General features: G+C 39.8%; 1 protein-coding gene across 4 annotated transcripts in view; it reads right to left on the minus strand.

Moving 5' to 3' along the window:
* Positions 1–20,716, minus strand: part of TTBK2 (tau tubulin kinase 2) — a 110,495-nt gene extending 89,779 nt beyond the window's left edge. For 2 of the 4 annotated variants that reach the window (XM_075502819.1, XM_075502815.1), the window contains exon 1: positions 20,292–20,716. The gene's annotated coding sequence lies outside the window, so the exon portion shown is untranslated. Of the gene's footprint in view, positions 1–1,206; positions 1,416–2,947; positions 3,078–20,291 lie in introns of those variants that run through there. The other 2 variants (XM_075502818.1, XM_075502816.1) reach the window with 2 other exon arrangements.
* Between the last annotated feature and the right edge of the window lie 763 nt (positions 20,717–21,479).

Raw genomic sequence — 21,479 nt, forward strand, 5'->3', positions numbered from 1 at the left:
CTCTGATCACTTACATGACTTGAAAAATATTTTTAAACATGCAAATGGAAAGTCAGTTCTGCAATTACCTAAATTATACAGAGTTACGATAATTATTTTTCAAGATCCTTGTAAAATTTTCATTGTTAGAGTTAAGTGATAGTGAAGTGTGGTTTTGAACACTGATACAAAGACAGCTTGAAGTCAAACAATTAAGATATTTAAAATTAGTGACATAGTAATATAATATCAAACTATTTGTAGTCTGGGTTTATCAGCAAAGTAAAAATCTTTGTTTCCAGTTTTTTGAAATGTTGGAATAGTCAGTTATCTTCCTAGGATACACTTGGAATATTAATAGATTACCATCAATATCACAAACTTCATATACCAAGGAACAACATAAATGGATCCCTTAAGACACTCTGAACTATTGCCATTTCCACTAGTACAATCTATTCCTATTATTTCATAAATCAATTTTCTCAGTAAGGAAAAACATAAACGCCCAACCCAGGCATACGACACACAACTAGAGAAGGCAAAAAGGCAAACAATACACTGCTCTGAAGAACTTCTTCCAAAGCCTACGCAACTTTTGGCAGTAGATATACAGCAATTTACAGAGGAGAAGAGCTGCTGCTAAGGACTGTGTAAGAATGATGCAAGGGCATATACACAACCAACTGCTACTAACTTCTCAATGCTTAATCCAATCAAGTAAGTTCAGGGTAAACTCTAAATATAAATGGGAATAACACTTAACTTTTTTGAAAATACAAAAAAAATCGGCAGAGGAAGTTTGGTGAGATGATCAGATAGATGACATGTGAATAGGAAAATGCTGTCTGCACTGACAGCGTTCAAACGATCAAGGCTGCCAGTGGCAGCCAAGCAGCCCAGCTGGCAGACTACAAGACTATACTTACTTGTATTGTGCCCAGGCTGCAGCATCATGCGTGAAGCGATCTAGACCTCACTAACAAAAGCCGAGAATTCCCTTGATACGTCCATTGATAAAGCACATCACAAAAACACAGTGAATAAGGACTGACAGTTTGCTAAGCAGAACAGGAGAAAAACAGAGGAATAATCTTTTTTTAATCTGTAATGTCTAATCTCTTAGCATCCTTATCTTAAGGGCATGTAACTCTAAATCTGCAGTAGTATTGTGATGAAGAGAGGGCACTGGCTGTGCACACATAGGTATTCCATCTCCTTAAATACCTGAAGACAGTAGCTCTCCTTTTTGCCAATGTGTGAAATGAGGTCAGTAACTGCTACACCAAGCAAGATGACTCCAAAAGACCCTAGCTGACAGGAAGATGGAATCTGAGTGAGCCCACGCAGTGCAGGAGGTCTACCAAACTCTGACAGGCTTTGGCCTCCTCGATGAGGGGAATGCACAGCCATCCTGCCACACAATGCAGCAATCCCTGAAAGAGTTAAGGAGGAAAGATGCACCATCACGTTATAGTTTATGCAGGAGACACCCCAGTATATTCAAGGAGGATTGTACTTTCCAGCAGTAGGTCAACAGCGCTACAGAAGTCAGGCACAAAAATAAGACGAAAAACCACAGAGACCCTGTGCTGACCTTCATGCCAAGACCAACTCAGCACTGATGTCAACATCCCTAGCACCAGTGGGTAGGAGACAGCCACATTAAGTGGGCCCTAACGAACTGCCAAATGACATGAGTTGGGAAATGGCTTGGTGCTTGGCTATGCTGAAGGAAGGTGGCACTAAGGCAGCTAAAATAAACATACAACAAGCTATTGCCAGCAGAACCGTACAAGCTATTACTTTATCTTCAGTTTGAGCTGGCTTCAGAGGGACTCTACAGTGCCATGGAGTCTCTCTTGTCCACAGGATATTCCACAACAATCACACGGGCTCAGGCAATATCAAATCTAGAAGCACAATCCACAAAAACAAAGGAGATGGGTAGCTCATCTAGGACTACCTGACCAGCCTGCCCCTAAAAAACATTTGTGCTGGGAACTTCCAAGGTACAGGGGTTAGAGTCAACAATATGACTTGGCCAGAGCATGCACTTGCTTTGTAGCCGTAGTTGAAGGCAGCTTCAAGCAATAGTGACTGAAACTTGAGCTCCTAATTGGAGGTCCTTCAAGGTTTGAAATGGGAAACAGGTATTAAAAAACTGAAATGGAACTTTGGCAAAGGCATTTTAAAGTTGGGACAAATCAAAAAATACCAACTTAATTTGCAGCAGAAAAAAATTAGGTTAGACAGTAGAAAAGTAGAAAGCATGGACAGCTAATCACAAAAGCAGACAGGCTGCATTAGATCAAAGATCCGCCTAGCCCAATCTCCTGTCTCTGACTATTGCCAGCAGCAGACGTCTAGGGAAGAATACAAGGACACAGAAAGTATATAATCACACTTTACCAGAATATTTTCTGAGGATATAGCGAGCTGGGACACAAAATACTTTCTGAGCCAAAGATGGTATTTAAGATTTTTCATCTCTGAGTTCACCAGATCTTTTCTGAACTCATGAAAGCTTTTAGCATCCATAACACTCTATTGCAAGTAAATCAAAACTTAATTCCATGCTGTGGGAAGAAGCACATCTTTGTTTCCAATTTGTCTTCTGCTAGTTACATTTGAGGTTCACTAACCCTCGTACTGGAAGGCAGAGTTTACAGTTGCTCCCTGTTCACCTCTTAGTCCTACACAGGGAATACACTGCTACCATATGCCCCCTCATTTACCCCTTCACCTATTTAGTCTTGCCCTGATTTTATCACCACCTGTGTGCTTTTTCCAGTTCTACTGCATCCCCTCTGAGATGTGGAGACCAGCATTGTTATTAGGCACTGACCTGCTATTTTCAGAGAACCTGCAAGACCCCATTCCAGAGAAGTAAGCTTATCACTGTGTAAATTTTAAAATTATTTTTCCCTACATGAATTACTTTATGATAGGTTTCATTTATCATTACCTCAGAGTTGCAAGGTCTTTCTCCAGCTCTTCTCTGTCTGTCTTCCTCTTCACTAATTTTAATACCCTTGTATCACCAGACTTTGTAACTTCAGTATTTGCATCTTTTCTAGATCATCTGTGAATACACACTACAGCACAGAGAACTATACTTTTTAGGCTGATGAGCTATCATTTATCAAGTTCAATGTTTACATTTTTAATTCAAGTTCCATTAAAAAAAACACATATTTTTGCACAAATTATTCACATACAGAAAACCTGACTCATGATCTTCCATCTGGATCATTAATGGCTCTGCTTTCAAATTTGGAATGGATTCCTTGGATATCTAAACACAACCCTTCTTCAAAAGATCATTATTCAGCATGTGACATAATTCATGGTCACATTATTTTTAGAGATAATGCCTGACCATATCTCCCATTTCTGCTTTATTTTGTCTTGCAAACTAAGCAGTCTCTCTAACATAGACCAAGTAGGAAGCAAAGCATAAAATATCAATTAAGAAAGACTTGAAAAAGGTCAAAAGCAAGCCAACATGAATGAACAGCAGGTTAAGAGAATTTCTAAGTAGAAAAAAGCAAATAATAAAAGAAATGGTAAATTACAGCAAGTGCAAAAGCACAACAGGGACAAAGCCAAATAGACTGAGGAAGAAAAATAAAATACATTAAAACTAATAATAAATCTTTCTTCAGACAACGGGAATAGAAAGCTTTCCAGAGAATACGTAGGACCAATAAGTGGTCTGGGTATAAGAAGTGTATTCAAAGAAGGTAAGACTGCAAGAGAGAAGCTCAATGATTTTTTGCATCTGTGTTGACAGTGGGGAAAAAAAAAAATGAGCAAATATCCAGAAAGAAACACTTCTTTTTGAAGCATATCAGAAAATTTGCCTTAAATTGAAGTGACTGAAGAAAGGAATAGGGAATAAGTAAAACAAAAATAAAAGTAGTGTCACCAGTGTCAGTTTAAAAGAAACTTAAGAATTACATAGCTAATCTATTTATGATGGTACATAACCTCTCATTTATACCTGCACTGGCATATAAGGATTGGAGTGTGGCAAATATATTACCAATTTCTAAAAAGGGTTACACAGGACATCCAATAAACTTCAGGCCTGGAAATCCAATATTTGTACCAAGCACATTAGTAGAAACTGTAATGATGAATAGAATTACTGAACGCTTGAATAAAAGTTATATACTTGAGAAGATAACATGGCTTTGATAAAACAAAGTGCCACCTTCCAAATCCTAGTTCTTAAAAAAGATAGACAGTCATGTGGGTAAGAATGACCCAAATAAAGTCTATTTGGATTCCTAAAAGGTATTTGACAAAGTCTTTTTAAAGAAACTAAACAGACATGGCATAAGAGGACAAGTCCTTTACACAAAAAAATAACTGGCTAAAAGGCAGGAAACAGAGGACTAAACTAAACAGACATGGCATAAGAGGACAAGTCCTTTACACAAAAAAATAACTGGCTAAAAGGCAGGAAACAGAGGACTAAACAGCCATTTCACACAGTGGAAAGAGGCTACAAGTAGAGTTCTGCAAGGAGCAGAATATGATCCGTGCAGTTCAAGGAAAACAGGGTGAGAACTAAGGTAGCAAAAGTTGGTTGACAATAATATGTGACTTGGTTTTTAAAAAACAGAAATAAAGAAAAGATGAGGGACAACTGTGAGGAACTGCTGGGTGACTTTATGGTACTGAATAACCAAGCAATAAAATAGTAGGTGAGGTTCTATGTAGGTAAAAATAAAATTATGTACGTCAGAAAACTAATCCTAACTTCTCATTAAAAATAGGAGAAACCATTAGCAATCAAGAATAAGATCTTGGTATTATGATATACAGTTACAAAAGATGGCAACGCAATGCTAAATAGCAGTCAAAAAAACCAAAAAATCAAATGTTAGGAATTCAGACAAAGCAGATGACAACATGAAGATCATGTATATGTCCACAGTTCACTGATACCTTGAGTAATGTATCCAATTCCAGTCCTTCCTATCTCAAAAAAAAAAAAAAAAAAGGAGTTCAGAAAACGGAGCAAGATGATCAGAGATACAGACTAATTTCTACATGAAGTAATGACAATTTTTTTGAGAGATGATGGGAAGTAGAGAAGGGTATTTGCAGAGGTCTACAAAATCATTAGGGACATGGAGAGGTTGGCTAGGAATCAAAATCTCATTCAATAAAGGAACTAAAAAATTATCAAAAGAGGTCAGCAGGAGCCAGGCTCAGAACAAACATAAGAAGAGTTCTTCATGAATTAGTAGCTAACCTGTGCAACTTCTTGCCAGTGGAGACTGTGAATGATAAAGATTTTCAATGGTTCAAGAGGACACTGGACAACTACATGGAAAAGAAAACTATTACAGGTTCCTGAAAATACATATTAAGCATATTCAGCTCAGGAAGTCCCTTAATAGAAAATAGAAAAGTACTAGAGGAAAGTATCACGTATATTTTCTCTGCTTTTGTACTTTTCTTTAGGCATCCACTTACTACCACTGTTGAATATAGAACTTTAGTCTGCTCCAGAATTTTACATTCATACATTATGTTTGGGAAGATGGAGAGAGGACAGAGAAATTCTGCTCCCTGTAACACCATAAATTCAAGTGATCTGAATTGATGAGCTGCAATTTGAATTAAATTCTCGTGCATAATCTTTTGTCAGTTACTTAAAAGAAGCTCCAACCGTAAAACTAACTGTTGACTAACTAACTGTTGCGGGAATGATGACAGAAAGCAAACCATTTCAACTCAAGTAAACTCTTTTTTCTGGCACTTCTGTGACGTTGTTATTTTGAAAAAAAAATATTATAAACCCTTGTATGCAAGAAACACTCAGGATCTCCAAGCACAATTTGTTCCATTATTTCAATTTCTATTTTCCACGTGCTGTCCCTTCCATTTTATGCTGGGTTTAGTCTCTAGTCTCAGTGTCTCTATTTGTAATACTCTTCCCATCAATTGGCATATTTCCTATTCCCTGCAGCACCAGGCTTCTCATTCAAATGCAGATTTTCACATGCACATTAAAAACTAATACTAATCACTAACATTATAATCTTGAATTCCACCTCTAATAAAGGTGCATCAAGCCACTCTGCAAACACCAATGAAATTATGTTGATCTAATAACTTGCAGCTATAGTACAGGCCTGCTACTTTCAATGATCTTCCATATTCGCTAGTCTTTTTTCACCTATGATTGAAGTGGAATACTCCTTTTCAAATTTGGTATCATTACACAGAGCGAGTTTGTGATCCTGTCAACCAGTAAATTAGAAACATACTCCTCAGCTGAAGCATCAAAAACTATTACAATATGTATTTTTAAAATTACAAAATAATAACCTTTTTAAAAATTAGTTTCCATGTATCTTTTACAAAATGTTAAGTTACATAAAAAAGATGAAAGGAAACATGGCTTGGAGCAGTCACAGTGCAGTGTGGGATTTGAAGCAACTTTAACTACAGCAGAGATCAAACCATTCATAGGCTATTAAATACATCTCAGTTTTGGTGAAAATTCATTAATGTTCATTATGTTTTAATGGTTATGACCACATTTATATTCTTATGTAAATATCAGATAGTTTCTTATAATACTGCTTTTGCTAAAATCCTGTGTGGTAATAATGTAAAGTTTTAAATTATACCTACTGCTGTAGAAAAAATATTAGGCTATTCATAGAATATGCTATTACAGTAAAAGACTTTCAAGCATTAAAATGTGCAGTGTTATCAAAACCACTTAACATCATATAATCATACTCAAATGATATCACAGCTAAATACTGCTACCTGAATTACAACAGCTCTTTTGATTAATTATAAAAAAAAAAAAAAACAAAAAAACCCCAGAATCCGTTTAGAAAGTACTTTTTAAATTTTTTCCTATTTATGTTGCATTTGCAATTTACACCACATGGCAGAGAGATTCTGATTCAAATTTTGGCAGCAGACATGTAGTTTTTTAAAACTTTTCTAAAACTGGAGATTCATTTCACAAAACAGGCTGATATTACTAAGAGTCCATAGAAGCACATCATTTTTGCTAATTCTATTCTACCAACAGACTTGTAGAAAAATATCCCCAGCTCCTGTAAACTTCTGAGCAGCCTGCCACGGGATCTCACCCATTCATTCTCTGAATAAGCCGAAGTCTGCTCTTCTCAAGTCTAATGCCCCTATTCTGCTTCTTACTTTCCTCACTTCCCTTTGGTCTTAACCCACTGTCTCACGATCACTGCAGCCAAGGCTGCCATCAGCCTTCACATGTGTGACCAGTTCTTCTTTATTCCTGAGTAACAGGTCCAGTAGTGCACTTCCCCGAGTAGTCCCAGTAGTGCACATCCTGCACATCAAACACTTGACCTTAACAGTCCAGACTACACAATGAACTGGACTAAGGAACATATAATACTAACCCTTTCAGAAAAGTTTAGTTTTAAGCTAGCTTAGTTCACTGATCTAAATCACTAAATGCCAATACAAATCCTTCTCCCAGGAGAGAGGGTGAATGGGTAGAATTGCTTTCAAGGTGGCAGTGCTAGTTTAAAGTACCTACATGTATGCGTAAAGTAAAGCATAGCTCACGTTAGCTTAGCTGGACATTACTACTGTCAATAATTTATTTTTCTCCTCTCCAGCCTAGCTAAAAGCCTTCCTTTATGCAATGCACTCTAATAAATTTTTTGTCCCAGAGACAGGAGTTATGCCAAAATACTGTTAATTCAATTATTTAGAACCATCTTAACAACAGGAAAAACTTGTGGAATCCACAGAAGAATTTTAATTCAAAAATACACTAAAAACATACAGGCTTGGTCCTCTGTTAAATTATAATCACAGCACAATCACACCACCCAATGATTTTTCTCAATAGGTCTAAACACTCCTCAGTTAATAGGGAGTCTTATGCATGCACAGAACTGAGCTAGTAGAACTTTAAAGCATGGTGTGATTCAATAGCGGTGATCACGGGTGGATGAACCTCCAGAGCTGTAAGGATCACGGATGACTTCCACACATTGGTCAGGTGGAAACAGCAGATCTGTCTTATCCATGAGCTCATACATTACTTGTAAGTTTTCCATTACTTTATCCTACAGATGCCAAAGAAGTCAGGCCAAGTGCATCCATGCCAACCCTAAAAAGACAATTCCATCATCTCTGCTGTTACCATGTCTCTTTGTTACACAATTTCAATGTGATAAAAAACATACTATAGCTGATTAATCAAATATATTGATTAGACAAGGGATGGGTTTTCCTCCCCGTATCTGGCTTCAGAAAAGACTTGGAAATGCCTCTAATCATTATACTCAAATAATTCTATAGCTTGGATGCAGAGAACCAACACATTCACACATGTCTCCTAACCTCAAGGCTATCTTTCTCTTAATAAAGCTGGTGCAGGCATCCATGGTCAGATTTTTAATGGAAATTCACAGAATGCATTTGAACTCACTGACGGTCAGGTACAGCAATGCTACAGTTTGAATACAAAGAAAACTTTCATTTAAAAATTGTTTGGTCCCTCCGGCAGCAGCAAAACATATGACAGTGATTTTTATATAGGTGAAAGGACAAAAATTTTAGGCTGTTAAAGGTCTGAACATCAAGAGAAGCAAGGGTATAAACAGCCACAGTTGTAGAAACAACTGTGATTTTCATATGTACTTTAGGTTCCTTCAGGGAACTTTCAATACTGTGTTTAATTTAGCCAAAAAAAAAAAAAAAAATCTCTCTCTTGAACAGCCACAAGCAATTGTTGTAAAACAACTGGGAAGACATATGACTGTCCTTCCACAAAGAAGTTACAATGTAAAACCGATGAAAAAGGGGACAAGAATTCCTATAATTCTGTTGCCACTTGATACGATATTCACGCCTCTTAACATTCTTTTCACTGTTCTAAATGGTTTTGGTTGGATATTCCTCAACATAATTTCATAAGGAATCTCCGAATTTGAGCTAAATTCTAATCTTTGCTACCTTTCCCACAGTAAACACATTAGAGAGGCAAATCCTGATTACATGCAATACCATGCAGGCTTTTTTGTTCAATTCTTACCACTGGATTAAGATTTTTTGTTTTCCTAATTACATTCAGCACACATACACCTATTTTCAGTCTGGCACTACCTGCATACAAGAAAGAATGATACAAAGATTTCTACATCATTTGCTAGAGAAGTGATCACACACTTTTGATGACATAGAACTTCCTCCCCCAAGAGGACTAGGCTTTTACCACATTATTAAATATTTAAAACCCTACAAGACCCTACAACATAAGGAAAAAACCAGGGTAAAAGTATGCTTTTTAATCCATTTGTTGGTCATTATCAGTTGTCAAGTCTGACAAAAGGACAACCTGACCCTACAAAGCTTGTTGAGCTGAGGTAGCTGGTGATGGGAACAACAAGAGAAGAGATTCGAGTCTCAGATGCATTTTCAGAAGTTTTACTTAAGTATTGAGGGCTGCATTATTGAAGTGTAAAAAGTGTTTTTAATTTGCTGCAGTCCAGGAGCTAGTAATAAGAGTTCAATAACTACTAACAATTGTTCAGTAACAATTTTAAAGCTGAGAAATCAAAAAAGGATGTAAGAGGCTTACATCTTACTTTTAAGGGGAAAAAAAAAAGCACCCATGGATAGAGTAATACACTATAACTGAGAGAAGATTTACTGAGATAGATTTATCACTGAGAGCAATACTCTATCACTGAGAGAGTATTTTATACTCTGTCATTGAGACTCTATCAGAGAGTCATACTCTCAAAAAAGGAAAGTAGTTCAATCAACTAACTAGAAATTACTTTTTTGTGTGTGTGAAATAAAATTGCCATGCATGCAGTGACAAATAAGAAATGAAGCAAATTTATCAAAACATGCCATGGATTTAAAACAAAACAATTCATAGAAATTAATTTCCACACCATGTTTAGAGACTATACAATCCCATTCACACACACAAAGCCTAAATAAATAAAAATAAACTAATCCTCTACTTTTTGCCTTTTTTTAATGCATCTACACCTGCCTCCCTCAGGTTCCCTTACTTATTAATTCTGATTCTTTGCTCTAGCCTGTGCAGCATTGCCTCACACTGCACAGAATAGCAGTCTTCTCAAGAAATTCAGGCTCTTGCCTGAGAGCCATGGAGTCCTCACAGCAGAAAGGCATCCAAACCTCTCACCAGGAAAGGCCTGAGGAAAAGGAATTAGATTGGAAATGAGGAGGAGGAGGAAGATGCCAGGTGTTCGAAACACCTTCTAGCACAGTGGCACTCCTTTGTCTTGCTTCTCTCCCAGTTCTTGTTACTACTTCCCCAAATTGCTAATGAGGCCACCAAAGCTTAGTAGCTTCTGCTCTGCATCAAGACTGTGAGGTATATCTGCATCAAAGCAAAAACTAATGCAGGGAATCAGAAATGTAGTATTCTTTGTAATACTGCTATCCTAACATACTTTGTAATAAAGAATATTACATAACATACTTCTTAATATACATATATATACACACATCACACATATACGTGATTTTACATTATATATACACATATATGTTTACATTATTTACATATCTATTATGTATACATTACATATACACTATTATATATTTTATGGGAATACAGAGTTTCCCAATTGTATCAATGAGGATTCGTGTCTTTAACCATAACTACTTACATAAAATGGCAGCAAATTTGGCAATGTAGCTACATATAGATGCAAATGAATATGCCCTAATGCTCACTAAATGGGGCAAGGTGTTTGTAAAAGTTTATGTTTAATAATAATTAAAAATGGTGCTATCACTAATTATCTTTAAAGTACATAAGAAAAGAAAAGAGTGGCGTGGGGAAGAAGACAGAACACAGGAATTAGTGGGACATGGAGGAAAAAATGAAGCTAATATCTGTAATAAGCTGAGAGTTGTTTATAGATGTTAGTGTTATTTTCCAGGTTCATCTTTGGAGGCTGTTTTATAGGGTTCTCTTGAGGCCAGAGCTGAGATGACAAAACAGGTGTTTCGTGAAAATTGTTAAGCTACAGGCAGAGTAATGTTTTTGCCCTTTATACACCGCCTGAAAGTTCACTATGATGCACAGTGATTGCTCAAGTTTCACTTTATAGTGAAACTTTATAGAAGTGCATTGGAAAAGTTTGTATCTCTTGCTTGAGGATGGTATCGATACTTTTGGTGTAATTTGGACAACCAGGAATCTGCTTCTTGATGATGAGTTTAGCATGACTGGGGCTGTTAAAAAGCCAGGAGCTGTGGTTCTGGAAAAACTTCTTTCACAGTAGAGTCTTCTTCCGGTATAGGTAGCAATTGCATAAAGCAGTTTTCTGAGCAAGTCCCAGGATATAATGATATGTGAAAACGAGATGCTACGGTGAGTGGCAGCCTTCTTTTTGCAACGAAGCCATTAACTCTTTGCCTGGTGCCCGGGTGGCTCTCGGGAACGGGGGCACTCGGCCCGCCTCGCTCTCCGGGCGAGGGCGCTACGGCCGGCGAGCGCTGGCGGGCAGGCCCGGGGCGGGTCAGCACCCTGGCTAGCTCCGCGCGGCCGGCGGCGCCCCGCGGCCCCGGGCCCCGCCTGCGCCCCCGGCAGGGAGAGGCAGGGCGGGAACGGCGGGCGGGCCTGCGGGGGCGGCTCTGCAGGGCCCGTCACTCAGAAAGGTCAGGGAGACGTCTCACGACGACGACGCGTCTCCTAGTCCCACCATAAATATTAGTCAGACGCCACTAAGTTAGGCTGAGAAGAACTTCTCTTTTAATGGGAATTTTCAAGGCGATTTCCGATCTATCATTGCAGATTCCAACAGATTCCCGAAACATAGAAAACTCCAGAAGACAGTTAATGTTTGGAAAGGATAAAAAAAAAAGTTACTGTGGTAACTATGGGACATCAGCTTGATACCAATTCCAGGCAAAATAGAGGACCTGAGTATTAAAGAATTAAAGGAAGACAATGTAATTGCTGCCGTTCAACTGAAATTCCCCTTCCTGTCAAACTAACTTTTTACGACGCCATTACAAGTCCGGCCTATAAAGATAATAGTTACTAGGGCACTTATACTTCTGTAAGATATCTAAGTTCACACCACACGGCACAGTTTGTTTTTAAGAAACTAAAACGGCAGAAAATCAATAGATCACACATTAAATAATAGGTCCCAAAATATAACTGTAAATTAACTGAACTAATATTTCTCTAATTAGTCTCATGAGAATCAATTCCTGACCTTATACTTAAACATTTTTTACTAGGGAAAAAATGATAAAGTCTGTAGTTGGTACTGAGATCAGGCAGTGGTATAGAACAAACTGCATTAATTGTTTAATGGACTGCAATCAAACTACACATGTTCCAACTCAGATAAAAGATGACATTATACATCAAGGAGCAAAGAATAAATGGAAGCATCACCTAACACGATACAGATAATGGGTCACTTTTGATAAATGCATCTGCTGCAGTGTTAAGGCTATGACAACTACGGTTAAGTAGGCAAATAAATACTAAGGGAGATTGTAATACCTCTCTACATGCTCGTTGTAGGATTGCTGCTGGAATATTATATCCAGCTCTGGTGTTCACATTTCAAGAAAAGATTTTTTTTAAACAAAAATATGCAGAAAATCAAATTATTAAAATACTGGAGAATATGTATTGAGTGTCAAAATTATGAAGCTCAATGCCTTCAGATTATCTAATAAAAATTGCTTTAGTCTTTTTACAAAGACTAAAAATTACAAGAGATCTTCATTCTGACATACAAAATCATACGAGTGAAAGGTTGAACTTGTAAATTACTTACAAACATAAAAAGATCTCCAAGGTCTGTAATTTTAGTCCATAACGATATTCTACTATTAGAATACTTCATGAATTATTTCTGTAGATTCCTCATTACTGACAATTCTTAAAAGACAAGGGAATGATTTTCTAAATTATATGCTCTTATTCAACTACTGTTAGCACATGCAATTCAGAGCAGTCCTAGGGAAGCTGGTGTTATGCACAAAGCTAGCGTCAATAACCACATCAGTCCCCTTGGTCTTAAAGCAGTCAGGCTGAGATAAGCGATGAGGTTTTTATCTTTGAAAATTAACTATACAAGTATATTTCATTATGAAAATATAATTATCCCAGGCAAATTTAGTATGCTGAGGCTATCCTAAGTCCACAAAAGTACTTTTCAACAGTCCAGGGATCAGTTGAAAAAATAAAGCATGGCAGAATGACGAGGCACAAGAATCAGTAAGTTTATGTATTATAAACATGGGGATCAAGAAACTCTCAAAAGTTGTATGAATTTCTTACACATCAGAAGAGCTAACAGCGCAAGCTCAGATTTTAACTATCTGCCAAACAAACTCAAAACTATTCCTAAGAACACAATAGCAACATTTCCCAAAAACCATTACAGCCTTTCCTTTCATCCTTACTTAAATAATAAAAAGTATTACATATTGGTATCATATGTTTTAAGAAATATTGGCTGTGTGTAAATGAAGACATTCAATACCAAATCTCTCAGAATTAAAGCTTAGGCTTTGAAAATAATCCTGATTATATTGTTGACCTATAACCTGCCATAATGGCAAAAGTGTAATAACCCTAAAATAATAACAGTATTCTATAGGTTCTTGAATTTACTTTTAAGAAATACAATTCTATCAGCACAAGTTATAAGTTTGGTTTGTTTGGTTTTTTTTTTAAATACACCAACAGTCATTAAATATGCTTTAAGGATATCCAATTCTAAACTGTGGTGAGATACTTCTTCATTTTGAAATTCTTATTTAAACAAAAATTAATTTCTACTCTGTAAGAGAACATGGTGGATATGCAATCATCTGGCAAGCAGGGTTATGAAATTTCTACTGAGAAACAGGAAACATACAATGATAGGGGTGAAATCTGTGTACATCTTTTTTTTATTAATACTAGGAACTAGAATAGTAATAATACAGGTAATAAATAAGAAAACAGCTATTACTACTCTTAAGACCAAGATTCCAGCTTTTACCTCTTTCAGAGCAAGGAATATAAGAACACATTATAATACGTCAACACCAAATATGAGCAATATCTACTGCAGGGCTACTCGTATGGCAGGCCCTAGTCCTGATTCAGACCATAAATCAATTCTGTCCAAACCTTTACTCCAGGGAAAAAAATATTTCAGGGAGCCAATACATGTCAATGCAGGTCCTCACAATAGAATTGATGTATTACCTACCAATTCCAACAAGCCAGCCAAAGTACAGTTGCTCCCTGATTGCAGAGGGAGGTCAAGGGAAAATTGACTCATCAAGGAAAGGCTAGTCTAGTCTTTGGAGATATGTACAGAAGCACAGCCACATAACTGAGGTATCCTACGCTCAAAACTAATGAAATACATAAGAACAATATAGACAACAGAGAGAAATGCACAGCCTGAATTTAGCATCTAGCCCAAATTTCCTTGTAATCAATGGAGAAGGGAGTGCAACATTGCCTCAAAGCAGCTTTTCAGATAAAATGTTCCTCTTTCTCTTGCTTCCTCCCCGAGCTGACAATAGGCAGAAAGACCTACCAGCTGAGCACCCAGGCTACAGCAATAGAAAGGATCTGGTTATGACTACTATCTCAGCTAGACATTCAGGGTGAAGTTGCACATAACAGCATGACCTAGCAAGAGTTATAAACCTATCTCCGCAAAGCAGCAATATAAACAACTCCCTTCTTACAGTCATTCTCTATCAAGTTAGCAAGTTGAATCAGTGCAGCTCAGGAGATCAATGGGCACTAGAAAAGGCACAGGCAGAGGACATCATCTTCCACTTATAAACAGCAGCCAGCTGTTAGACTGGCTCAACAATAATGTGCAATTTCATCCGCAGGAGCTAACACATGAAAAATATGATTATATGTATGTGTATCTATAAATAAATGACAACCAGCACCAGAGAGTCAATAATGGAGCTTCTTTCCTGCATGCATCTGCTTTACTGTGGGAGGCTCACCGCTTGCTCCTCAGCTTCAGCATCAATTTCTTAGTTCTTGCCTAGTCAAGACAAGAACTGCCTGTGTTAGCTAGCACACTTCTCCCACAAGACCAATAAATACTTTCTTCACACTGATCTATCTTGTGATTATTTCATGATTTTTCTCCATGCAGATGAATTATTCAACAGGTTTCCCCACTGGAAACACCATCTTGCTAAAAACAGTAAAACTCTAATTTCACCTAAATCATCAATGATTATCACAATAATCTCTAGAGCTCAACAAAACAGCAGATAAGGATGCAGAAAAAGAATCATGATCCAATATCAATTCCCCTCCTTCAGCTCTCAGAGTACGACATGCCAATTTCTTCTAGGCTGACTTGACTTAGGTAATTATACTTTGATTTTATAGACTACTGGAAACAGAAAATCAAAGTGTCACGTATGAAGGCAGGGCATTCAATGAAATTTGGAGTAGCACAGTCATTCCTCATCTAATACAATTTCAATCAGTTGATAATACCCATTCTGGATCTATTTAACTCAGGATATTGACAAATGGAAAGACAAGAAAATAATTAATTATTTTGAGACAGTAAATAACTCAACATACATTATTTAAAATAACAATACAAATACTTTCTAAAAAGTCACCAGTTTGATGCTGAAATGAAGCATGCTCTATTTCTAGATCACACATACCCCCTTTTTTTTTTTATACTTCAACACTGTGAAGCTAAACAGACACACTTAATTTGCTCAGAAGCCGTACTGCTCGCCAAGAGTGGCATTTGAAGCATTACCATAGCAGTAAACTTAACAGCTGCAACAAGACACATCCTGCTGATATACCACACAACAAAGCAATCTCATTCTTACTACATTGCTGAAGAACATTGTATCAAATAAGTGTTGCTAACATAAACATTAATACCCTGAGAGACTGCATGACAGAAGCAACAAACATTATCTGAGAATTATCTGGGAAGTGATAGAGCGCAGAACGAACCCCCTCTTTCAGAATCAATAAGCAGCTGCTGACCGGAGACAATTCCCAATTACTGAAGAGACACAAACTCTAAAAGGCAAGATGTTTCCTAACTGTGGATGAGTCCAGTGGAACAAGTCCATTAACACAGGATACAATTTTTGTGTAACTTCAGTTGTGAGACAAGTGCATCAAAAATGTAATAAAATTATTTCCATTTAAACAGACCGGGAGGACACCAACCTTGATCATTTCGGTTTTTCCCCATGTTAGCTCCAGACAGTAACTTGTCCCTGCAACAAGTAACAAATCCCTTTGCAACATCCAGATATTAAAAACACCCTTATATTAAAAAGACTGCATATCTTTTACAAGTTCTCAAAGCAAATTCAGTATATTTTACCCTTTCTTTATACATCAGACAGCTTTGTGTTGGAAAAAATTACTTTCTTCATCAATACCATCAGTGAGCTGGTTAACTTCTTCCATGAAAACCCAGCCAGCCTTCAACTCTTCCAACTACTCAGAAGCTTCTCCTGCACTCAAATGCAAGGCTAAGCAACATACACACATTGCTCCGAAAGGAAGAATTACCGGATAGAGTTCCTCATCAGTGCAAATAACCTAATTCTCAATAATTGATTAATCTCTTCAGAGACAAAGCAACAGCATGAAATAGCATTTCAGCGATGCTTTTCATCACAGAATTGTTCTCAACCATGCAGTACAAGAACCACAGAAAAACATGCCTGAACATAATAATGAACACATTTTTGAATTCTTAACAAGACACAGTTTTGTTTAAAATGCTAAAGACTTCTTCAGTTTCCCAGTTTGCCCTCCTCTCAGATTCAATCTTTCCCTTCTCCCCAAAAAATTCCTCAAGGTTTTCAAAGATTTGTCTCTATTAATTGAAAAACAAGTTTGAAGAATAAGTCATTGAAAGTTATGACTTGCACAACATCTCAAAAATGGGAAAGAGATACTCAACCAGATCAAGAGGTGAAGCGTCAAAAGGCCAGATTTTATTGTTTGAATTTTCCACTACTTAGGTTTCAAGATTAGTGACCTATAAGCTAACACAGAAAAAAATAGACTAAAAATTTAAACTGCCAAGAATGGCACCTCAATTTCATAAGCAGCTTAAAAAAAATCCAAGTTACCAGATTCCCTCAAAAGCACACTACTTAACATCTAGCACTGAAGGGGGGGGGGGAGAATCCAACTCTAAAATTTTAATAAATATAATAAAGTTTTAAAAGATAAGTAAAAGTTTGGGTGACATTTTCAAAGAGGTAATTTTGAAAGAACATACAAGATACAGTTACTAAAAGCCACGTTATATAGTATTCAATGTTTCCAACAAAGAGAGGGAAGTTAACTTTTATTCTACCACTGTGTGACACAGAATATAGTTAAAGTACCCCGAAGCAGTTAAATATAGTTAAGCAGAATATAGTTAAAGCACCCTATCAGTGCATGGAGAGCAGAAAAATGAAACTGCTCTGTTTAGTTGTACTCTCTCATCCAACTGAAATAATTTTTATTTCCTCTTCTTAAAGGAATGTTTCATTCCCATTTAAGTACCCTAGATACTAAACTGTTAAACAAAAGAAAAACAAATAAAAGATTAACCATTTGAACAATTTCTTTCATCCCAATCATGGACAAGAAATCAAGTTGATACTAAGTAATTTTTAAATACAACATGATCTGTAGCTCTTGGATTCCTTAATGTACACCTTGCATTTAGTCAATTTTGCATGTTTTAATTCTTGCCCACCTATACTTCAACAATAGGCCCATCTGACTGCTCTGCTAGGTCCATGGCACAACACACTGCTCTGTGAGATCAATCAAATGAAGCTCAGGTTTCTCTGCCGTGAGGAGAGAGTGCTTTAACAGTTAGAATGAGGGAGGAAGGACAGTGGCTGGTCCATGTACAACAACGCATCCCTGTGAGACCACTACAAATCCTGGTGTCTTGTACTGAAAAGGCAGCTGTTTCTCCTCCCCTCTAGCCAAACACAAAGGCTTTGTGTAGTGCTTTCCCAGAGCAAGAGAAAGAGACAACGCAACACACAGGAATACACAGAAACTGTCAATCTCCTGTTGTAGAGTATCAATTTATTCCCACTAGATAAACAAGTCTTAGCTAACACAGAAAACACAGTAGTATATTAATATGGCATATAGTGCAACTTCACACACTAAGCAAATGTTTAACCTTCTGTAGACATATATCTAGAACTGGTAGAAGCTGATCATTCAGAAATCAAACAGGGAAAACTCCACTCATGTCTCTCTTTTGTCATACTCAAAAATCTTTCTTGATTTAATCAGTTACATTGGAAAAACCTCTCTGGGATTTGTGATGTTAGTGGTAACAGAGCCTGCAGCACGCAGCAGCAAGTACAATGACTACACTAAACCTAACCAACATCATGATATCCCAGTTGCTCAATTTGCTCGTCTCATTCTAACCCCATCATTTCCAAAACAGGAAGTTTAAAAAGGTGCTGAACTTCAAGAGCATAATCAGAAATATATCAGAGAAGAACAAAGTATTTGTCAGAGAGAATTAATTCCATCTTCACATTTTTTTAAACTATGATATCTTGATGCACTATTTTCAAAATAACTTTTGACCAATGAATATACATACTACTGTAGTCAAACTTTCCTATATATAATTTTTTGACAAGCTAAACAAATGTTAACAAGCATACTTCTGGTTTAACAAGTTAAGAAAGTTTTATTACTTTGTTAAATGTAATTCGCACTGTAAAACAAAGAAATCATCACCAATAAAGTATTATGTGCAATTTAACACAGAATAAAAGTGTTGGATATCTTTGTACCATGAGTTCACATCATTAAGACCCCCCAAAAAATTTCCAAAAACCAAACAAGAGCAGCAAAACAAGCTCTAATCTTTTGTTTTCTCAGATACAACAGCTAAAATGAGCTAACGTAACTACAAGCACAACATGTGTTCAACAGAGGCATGGCATTAACTATGCAGAATATATAAAAATTCTACTCGTTTTTTCCAGAATCACAACATGGAAACTAAGCACTCACTTTAAGGCTAAAGAGATTTTAAAATAAATAGAGTATGTTTTATTTTAGGGCTCTCAACCTTCCTGTCAATATGGTTTACTAATTCTGAACATTTAAGCTGCAATTCAACTGGTTCTGCACATACAGTCTAAGAAAGCCATTACAACCTATTTTAGAACTCATTTTCTACAGTCCTTTCCAGCTTAATTATAAATATGATAGAAGGTTCTCAAAAGGCTGTGCTATACTCAGGGGTCTTTCCTTTGTGTCCATCACCACCCCCACCGCCCCTGATAATACATTAATACTTGCAAAACCATCCCCGTTCACACTAGCAGTTGTTCCCAACTGCTCTGGCTCACACCAGAGGTTAGAAACCTCGTACCGATCTTTGTCCTCTCATTGCTTTTGCTCTAGAGTGACAACAGAAGTACAAGGATGCAGTTGCAGCTCCAGAGATCATCTGTATACTTAGGAACAAGGTATTTCCCCATTTCCTATTTTTTAAAGCTGAAAGTATGTATAGTAATGTTTTTTAAATTTCTTCCATATGCAGTTTATATGTTTACTATTTTCACCGTAGCGAGTGCATCTGCGGCCTAGCCAGGCATATCTGTATTCATATATTGATGCAACTGCTGTTAATGGCTCCAGCACTTAAAGCGCTAGACGACAGACAGATTCCCCATCCAGCCTTGCCCACATATGCATCCGTTACACGCATGCCACAATCAAGAACTGGAAATATAGATGCAGCTATTTTAAAACAGGGATGCTTCGCCATCAGAACACGTAAATATCTGTACGGTTTGCCTTCTTGCAGCAAGTGGGAGGGACAAAAAAATCTCGTGCCTATAAATTTGAATTCTCCGTAGAGGCCGGGGCGGCGATGACTGCTGCTGGAGCCCACCAGACCTGCTGACCTTAACTCCACAGAAAGGATCGCCCCGTCCTGCCTGCGCACCCCTCGCTGCAATAAGCCCCTCTCGGGGCGGGCCGTGGCCCTCCGGAGCTCCCGCGCCCGGCAAACTCCCTCTCCCGCGGGGAGAGAAACCGCGACGCGACTCCCACGCAGCAACCGCTGCGCCCGGGCCGGCGGCGGGGGCTCGGCCGCCGGAGCCCGAGGGCCGCGCCCCGCTGAGGCGGCCGGAGCGCCCCCGGGGACACCTCTGCCCGGCTGCCGGGGTCCGCGCCGGCGGGCGCGCAGAGGTAACGGCGACGGCCGCCGCTCAGCGCCGCGTCTCCTCACCTGGAACGGGGCCGAGGCGGCGGCGGCTCCTCAGGACGGCGCGCGACACGGCGAGTCCCTGCGGAACCCGGCGCCCCCGGCCGCCGCGGGGGATGGTCTGCGCGGCGCGGGGCGGGGGCTAGAGCGGCGCCCCCCGGCCCAGCCTCCGGCCCAGCCTCCGCCCCATGGCGTGCGGCGCGGTCTCTATGGCGACTGCAGTGCCGGGACGGCGCCGGCCCGCCCGCGGGGAGGGATAACGGCTGCGCGCAGCGCGGAGGGACGCTCAGGGGGCTACGGAGGGGCCCGCGGCGCTCCCCAAAGGGGTTAACCCCCTCGCGGCCGCCGCCGCCATCCCTGCGGCAGTCCCGGCCGGAGCCCGGCCGCGCTCGCCCGCGCCGCCTCCCCGCTCTCGCCCTTCCTCAGCCGCGGCGCCACCGAGCTCGCTGTCCTCCAGGGTGCCGCCCGCATCCCTTTTCCGGAGCGGTGATTGGGCAGCCGCGGAGATTCCTCCCGGGCGATTGGTTGCCAGCATGATCAATTAGGACACCGGAGGCGGGCACACCTGGAAACGGCGTTGTGTGTGGGGTTGGTTGAGAGCCGGTGAGCCTCGCTACTAGCCACAGCCGCCCCCGCGCAGCCTCGGGGCCGAGGTGCGTGCTGGGCACTGTAGTCTCCCGCCGCATTGGCAGCGGGCTGGCCGGCCAGGGCCGTCACGGGCCGTTTCCCGCCGAGGATCTGGGGGAGGCCGGCAGCGCCCGTGACGGGGATCGAGGCTGGCCCACGGCGCTCGCCGCCGCGGGGCCGCTCCCCGCTGCAGCGCCCGCTCTGGTCCAGGGGAGAGCTGCGTCCTCGCTGCGGTACCGGCCTTCGCCTCAGGAGCCCAGCTGCGTCCATTCCCGGGCCTCATCGGCGAAGCTGCCCGCACCTGGGGGGTGCCCGGGGCCTGTCTAGGCCCAGGCCGCTGCCCTGCCTCCGCCCTGCCGCGGTGGGGCGAGAGGGCTGAGGAAAGAGAGGCTTGGGCGGGGGAGCAGGGTGACCTTGCGGGGGGGAGGCCGGCCCCTCGCGTCGCCCCAGGGACTTCTGTCCCCTGCGGGGGAAAATGCTGCACTAATGGCACAGCAGGGCTGTCACCCGTGGGCTCCACGCTGTGTTACTAGGAAACGGTTGATGTATCCCACGCATAGGCCAGTACACCCTTCGAAGAGAAGG

This window comes from Mycteria americana, chromosome 5 (genome assembly GCF_035582795.1).
Source record: "Mycteria americana isolate JAX WOST 10 ecotype Jacksonville Zoo and Gardens chromosome 5, USCA_MyAme_1.0, whole genome shotgun sequence".
Taxonomy (NCBI): Eukaryota; Metazoa; Chordata; class Aves; order Ciconiiformes; family Ciconiidae; genus Mycteria; species Mycteria americana.